The 6,567-nt window shown below is 43.6% G+C and overlaps 1 non-coding gene across 1 annotated transcript; it reads right to left on the minus strand.

Annotated features, from left to right (window-relative positions):
• Window positions 1-647: 647 nt before the first annotated feature.
• trnar-ccu (transfer RNA arginine (anticodon CCU)) lies at window positions 648-720 on the minus strand. Its single transcript has one exon. It is a non-coding gene; the product is annotated as a tRNA-Arg (tRNA).
• Window positions 721-6,567: the final 5,847 nt, after the last annotated feature.

Raw genomic sequence — 6,567 nt, forward strand, 5'->3', positions numbered from 1 at the left:
AGGCGAATATTGAGAGTCTGTGAGACCGTTCAGTATTCTAACAACAGTAGGGTAGAAACTGTTTCAAAACCGGTTGGTGCGTGTGGTCAGGCTTCTGTACTTTCTCCCCGATGGTAGAGGTTGTAGAAAAACATTGCCAGGGTGGGATGGAACTTTGAGAATACTGGAGACCTTTCCTTGACAGTGGGCCTGGTAGATGGATTCTATAGATGGGAGGTTGGCCTTTGTGATTGTCTGGGCCGAGTTCACCACTCTCTGTAACCGTCTCCGATCTTGAATGGTACAGTTGCCAAACCAGGTAGTGATACATCCAGACAGAATGCTGTCGATGGTGCACCTATAAATGTTGGCAAGGGTATTCTCTGTCAGTAATATCCGATGTTCTGGAGGGATCAGTGTTGAAGGGTTGGTTTGTTGATGAGAGTGTGATGAGAGCTGGCTTCCAAAAGCAACCTCTCTAACCGCACTCTCAGGAATCTCGTCCCCATCCAGAAACAGCAGCCACTTGATGACCACCTTCAACATTCAATCCTGCAGAACCTCGAAAATCTTGTGCAAGATCATGTTGGATACCATTGACCATCAACTGAATGCAGAGATGGGGATTGGTCCAAAATTGAATAAAAATAAAGGATTAGCCACAGAAACACCCCAGATGGAACTTGAACCCACAATCCCTGGCGTAGGAGGCCAGTGCCTTATCCATTAGGCCACTGGGGCCCCACAAGGAGTTGCAATGGCAGCCTTTAAATACTGCACCCTGACCTCTCATCGTGTGTGTTTCTGTGTGTTGTACTCTCACTGATTGGTTCTTAACCCTTCCATCTCATGCCACATTGTTGGTTGCTTGATAAATAGATCCCGCCTCCCATTTCTCCCCAAACGGACAGATGAGATATCAACCAAACTCCAACTTTGCACAACTCAAGTCTGAGGAAAATGGAGCAGACAGGAAAATAGCAAAGGGCTCAATGTTATTTTGTGCAGCACCTTGAAGATATTTGCAGTTACTGGGGAAGGAGGAAGTGGAGATGTTGCAAAAAGCTGCATTGAGGACAATTCAACAGGATCTTTGCAGGCATTCTGCCCATTGAGGCTGTGCTGTCTCTTTCAGACAATTCACCCCAAGATCTCCCAAATCCCAGAATTATCTTGTATAAGTTTCTACTAAACAAAATTTGCCATAATCTCAACACAGGCACAATTATTTTTAACAGAGTAGTTAAAAAATCCAGTCAATTTGGATTGAGATGAAGTTGACATGGGATGAAAATCAGCCACTGCAAAGACCAGGCTTAAAAATGAAATCCCTGAAATCCCAGATTTCAGAGGCCAGTGCCATAGCCATTAGGCCATGAGGGCATTATATTGGCAGACGACTGGGAACAGTTGACCTCAAATGAGTGTGTCAGCCAAGCACACTCCCAGATCTGTGACAACACACTGAGGGACGCACTAAAGGTTCAGGCAGCTGCTGCCAAGGTGTAAAAGGGAAACAACACAGTCTCAGGTCTTTCTGACAAATGATCACATTGTCCTTTCAGTTCTCAGACCCTCTTGGTGCCTGACACTGAACAGAGATCGTTTCCTGCCCAAGTACAAAATGCCTTTCTTTCCACAACGATACAGAAGGTTTGAGAAATGTCAATTTTCCAATGGTTTGTTGGTTCTTTTCTCTCTGCATAGACTGTACACAACTGATTTAGAACCTTTGTATGCATTTCCAAATGATGTTACAAACTGTTTCAATACTTTTTTAACAAATTCAAGTTGAAATGCAAATCAAATTTAGTCTCCCTTTGTCCCTATCACCAACAAGAATACTTGAGTAAAGTTGTGAGGAATTCATCAGACCAATGAGACTCCAGGAATTCTTCCAAGATGTCAGCAATGATCCCAATGAGCCAACCAACGAACGGGAACAGTCATCAGAGAGATCCATCGTGGAGCGACCAAAGAAGGAGTCGATTTGTATCCCTGCGGAGGGCCGCTGTCCTGACCTTGAGATGTATGCTCAACCGTCAGGAGATGGGTGAATGACAGATTTAAAAATCACACAACACCAGGTTAGAGTCGAACATGTGGAAGCACTAGGTTTCGGAGCACTGCTCCTTCATCAGGTGGTTGTGGAGAATAAGATTGCAGGACACCGAATTTATAGCAAATGTTTACAGTGTGATGCAACTGAAATTGTATCTTGAGAAATTGTATCTGGATTGTTTGTTAAGTCTCATCTTTTAGAATAGCCAGGTTGGTTTTCGTTCTTTCATATGTAAATTGCAGAACTTTTATCAAAAGTTACATTCTCAAGTGAACTTTAACAATTGGATTCGTGTGGGCCCAGATGATGCATTGAAGGTGTGAGCTTCCCTGTGTGAGGCTGTCTGTGCCACAATGGTCAGACTGATTCTAATCTAAAAAACAGATTGACAGCATCTTACATGGATTCATACAGTTTTTGAGCAAAGTAAAATGTAATTCTGTAAGTACAAGTTCATCATACAAACTTATATGTGTGTCTGTGGGTGTGTATGTGTATGTGTGTGTGTATGTGTGTGTGTGCGTGTGTGTGTATAAGTGTGTGTGTATGTGTGTTTGTATATGTGTGTGGTTGTTCATGTGTGTGTATATGTGTGTGTGTATATGTGTGTGCGGATGTGTATGTGTGTGTGTATGTGTGTTTATGTGTGTGTGTGTGTGTGTGTGTGTGTGTGTATGTGTGTGTACGTGTGTGTGTGTGTGTATCTGTGTGTGTGTGTGTATGTGTGTGTGTGTCTGTGTGTGTATGTGTGTGTGTGTGTGTGTAGTTGAATGGGGTCACTTGTAATGTCCCAGTTGAGGCCATCTCCATTGTTACCAAACTTGGTGATCAGCCTCTGCTCGGCCACTTTTCATTGTTGCCTGTCCCGAAGTCCCCCTTGGAGGAAGGTCCGAGGTCGAATGTCCCGAATTGCTGAAGTGTTCTCTGACTGGGACGGAACACTCCTGTCTGTTGACACTCAGAACAGCCCCACCACCCCACCCCATACACACACACACACACACACACACACACACACACACACACACACACACGCGCGCACACACACGCACACACACACACGCACACGCATACACACACGCGCACACACAGATGCATGTGCACACACACGCACACACACGCACGCGCACATACAGGCACACACGCACGCACACACACACAAGCACAAGCACATATAAGTTTGTGGGGTGAATTTGTATTTGCAGATATACATTTTACTTGGCTCAAAAACTGCATGAACTACAGAACTAAGGAGAGAATTGTGGCAGCTCCCAGAATCAGGTGGCTCAGTGGTTGCACTACAGCCTCACAATACCAGGGTCCCAGGTTCAGTTCCAGCTTGTGTGGAGTTTGCACATTGCTCTGGGTTCCTCCCACAGTACAAAGGTGAATTGGCCATGTTAAATTGCCCATAGTGTTACCTGTTTCCACACTGTAGGTAGTCTAATCCAGGGGAAGGATCTGAAGGCCCTAATTTACAAGGGCTCTAAGCTTATGCCTTTCCAGGACTTCTCAGCGGTGGGAAACCAGAAAAGAAAACCTTACAATGATGAGCCTAAGACATAGGAATGGAAGTAAGGCCATTCAGCCCATCGGGTCCACCTGGCCATTCAATCGTGAATGATGGGCATATCAACGCCACTTTGTGGCACTCTCATCGTCACCCTTAATTCCTTGCGTGATCAAGAATTTATCAATCTCTGCCCTGAAGACAATTAACGTCCTGGCCTCTGCTGCGCTCCACGGCAATGAATTCCACAGGCCCACCACTCTCTGCCTGAAGAAATGTCTCCTCATTTCCGTTCTAAATTGACCACCCTCTAATTCTCAGGCTGTGCCCATGGGTCCTGATGGAAACACATTCCCACCATCCACCCTTTCTAAGCCATGCATTATCTAGTAAATTTTTATTAGATCTCCCTCAACCTTCTAAACTCAAATCAATACAATCCCAGGATCCTCAGCTGTTCATTGTATGTTAAGCCTCCCATTCCAGGGATCATCTGTGTGAATCTCCGCTGGACATGCTCCAGTGCCAGTATGTCCTTCCTGAGGTGTGGAGCCCAAAATTGGATACAGTATTTCAAATGGGGCCTAACCAGAGCTTTATAAAGTCTCAGAAGGACATTGCTGCTTTTACATTCCAACCCTCTTGAGATAAATAGCAACATTACATTTGTTTTCTTAACCACAGACTCTACCTGCAAGTCAACCTTTAGAGATTCCTGGACTATCATTCCCAGATCCCTTTGTACTTTGGTTTTATGAATTTTCTCACTGTTTAAAAAATAGTCCATGCCTGTATTCCTTTTTCCAAAGTGCAAGTCCTAGCATTTGCTCAGGTTGAATTTCATCAGCCATTTCCTGGACCACTCTCCTAAACTGTCTAAATCTTTCTGCAGCCTCCCCACCTCCTCAGAACGATCTGCTTGTCTGCCTAACTTTGCATCATCGGTGAACTTCGCCAGAATGCCCCCAGTCTCTTCATCCAGATCATTAATATATAAAGTGAACAGCTGCAGTCCCAACACTGAACCCTACGGGACACCACTTGTCACCAGCTGCCATTCCAAGAAAGAACCTTTTATCCCTTTTGTCAGACAGCCAATTCCCAATCCATGCCAGTAGCTCACCTTGAACACCATGGACCCTCACCTTACTCAGCAGTCTCCCGTGAGGCACCTTCTCAAAGGCCTTTTGGAAATCTAGGTAGATAACATCCACTGGGTTTCCCTGGTCTAACCTACTTGTTACCTCTTCAAAGAATTCTAACAGGTTTGTCAGGCATGACTTCCCCTTACTAAATCCATGCTGACTTGTTCGAATCCAACCCTGCACTTCCAAGAATTTAGAAATCTCATCCTTAATGATGGATCCTAGAATTTAACCTACAACTGAGGTTAGGCTAACTGGCTTATAATTTTCCAAATTTTATCTTGATCTTTTCTTGAACAAGGGGTTTACAACAGTGATTTTCCAATCATCTTGGAATTTCCTTGACTCCAGTGATTTTTGAAAGATTAAAAATAGCCTCTACTATTTCCTCAGCCATCTCCCTCAGAACTCTAGGATGTAGACCATCGGGGCCGGGAGATTTATCAATTTTTAGACCTTGTAACTTTTCGAGCACTTCCTCTTTTGTAATGGCTACCATATTCAAATCTGCCCCCTGAGTCTCCTTAATTGTTAGGATAATGCTCATGTCTTCCACTGTGAAGATTGACACAAAGTATTTCCCAAGTTCTTCAGCCATTTCCTTTTCTCCCTTCACTAACCTTCCTGCATCAATTTGGAACGGCCCAATTTCTACTTTTGCCTCTCGTTTGTTTCTTATGTATTGAAAGAAACTTTAACAATCATTTCTAATATTACTGGCTAGCTTACCCTTCATATTTGATCCTCTCCTTCATATTTCTATGTCTTTGTTATCCTCTGTTTGTTTTTGTTGTCTTCCCAATCTTCTGATTTCCCAGTGCTCTTGGCCACTTTATAGGCTCTCTCTTTCCCTATGATACATTACCCGACTTCCTTTGTCAGCCCTGGCTGTTTAATTCCCGCCCCCTGATGGATAATGTTTCTGCCAAGAGAAGACTGTGGGAGTTTGGGATCCAGTACTCTCTGAGGTATCCGGCGGTGCTCCGATAACCTTACATGGATCCGTACATCTCTTTGATACATCAGAGAAGGCAAGAGGCTTTGTGGACAAATTAACCGAATCTGAACAATTTAGTATCTACAAATAGTGTTGTTTGGTTATGTCTTTGTTGTTTTTTAAAGAAACTGAGGAAGTCCAGTTGGATCTTTCTTTTCCTTATTTTCCCGATTGGTAATAATCCGGTTTAAACTGTGTTTGGTGGCGGTTGAGATGTGTACTGTCAATTTCTACATGAAGTTATACCAGAGGATGGGTGGGGTATTAACCCCATCAATCTTTAATGTTTTTTTCTTTTTTCATATTGCTATTCTATGGTATATTTACTTTCTAATCTGCTTGTGTTTGTGGTACGGCTCTAGCTAGGAGGAGGGAAACTGGTTGGGATGGCTAGATGCCCAGTTATGGGCAGTTTGGGATGGGTAGTTGCCCCCTTTGGGCAGGACGTGAGTTCCCATATTCAGTGCCATTGGCACTTTATATGGTGGTTTGTATTGCTTTTAATCTTTGATAGTTTTGTAGGTTTGTTAAATGTAGTGGTTTCAGTTTATGTAGTTTTTATATTTGATGGATCATATGACACTAAGGCTCAGTGATTTGTGGTTCGGGTTCCTCCTCTCTGGAATTTAAATGTTACTGCAGAAGGTTATGGCTAATGACTTGATTAAATGGTGAACCTGGAATATCAAGGGAAGTCATTCACCAATTAGAAGGTAGAAGGTACTTTTGAGTCTTAGAAAGGAGAAAGTGGATATTCCTTTGTTACAGGAGACGCACTTGGATGACAGGGAGCATTTGAAACTACAGCAGAATGGCCTTGATCAGGTTTACTTCACATCATTTAATCCCAGAAGGAGGGGAGTGGCTGTATTGG

The sequence above is a fragment of the Chiloscyllium punctatum genome, chromosome 18 (assembly GCF_047496795.1).
Source record: "Chiloscyllium punctatum isolate Juve2018m chromosome 18, sChiPun1.3, whole genome shotgun sequence".
Classification (NCBI taxonomy): domain Eukaryota; kingdom Metazoa; phylum Chordata; class Chondrichthyes; order Orectolobiformes; family Hemiscylliidae; genus Chiloscyllium; species Chiloscyllium punctatum.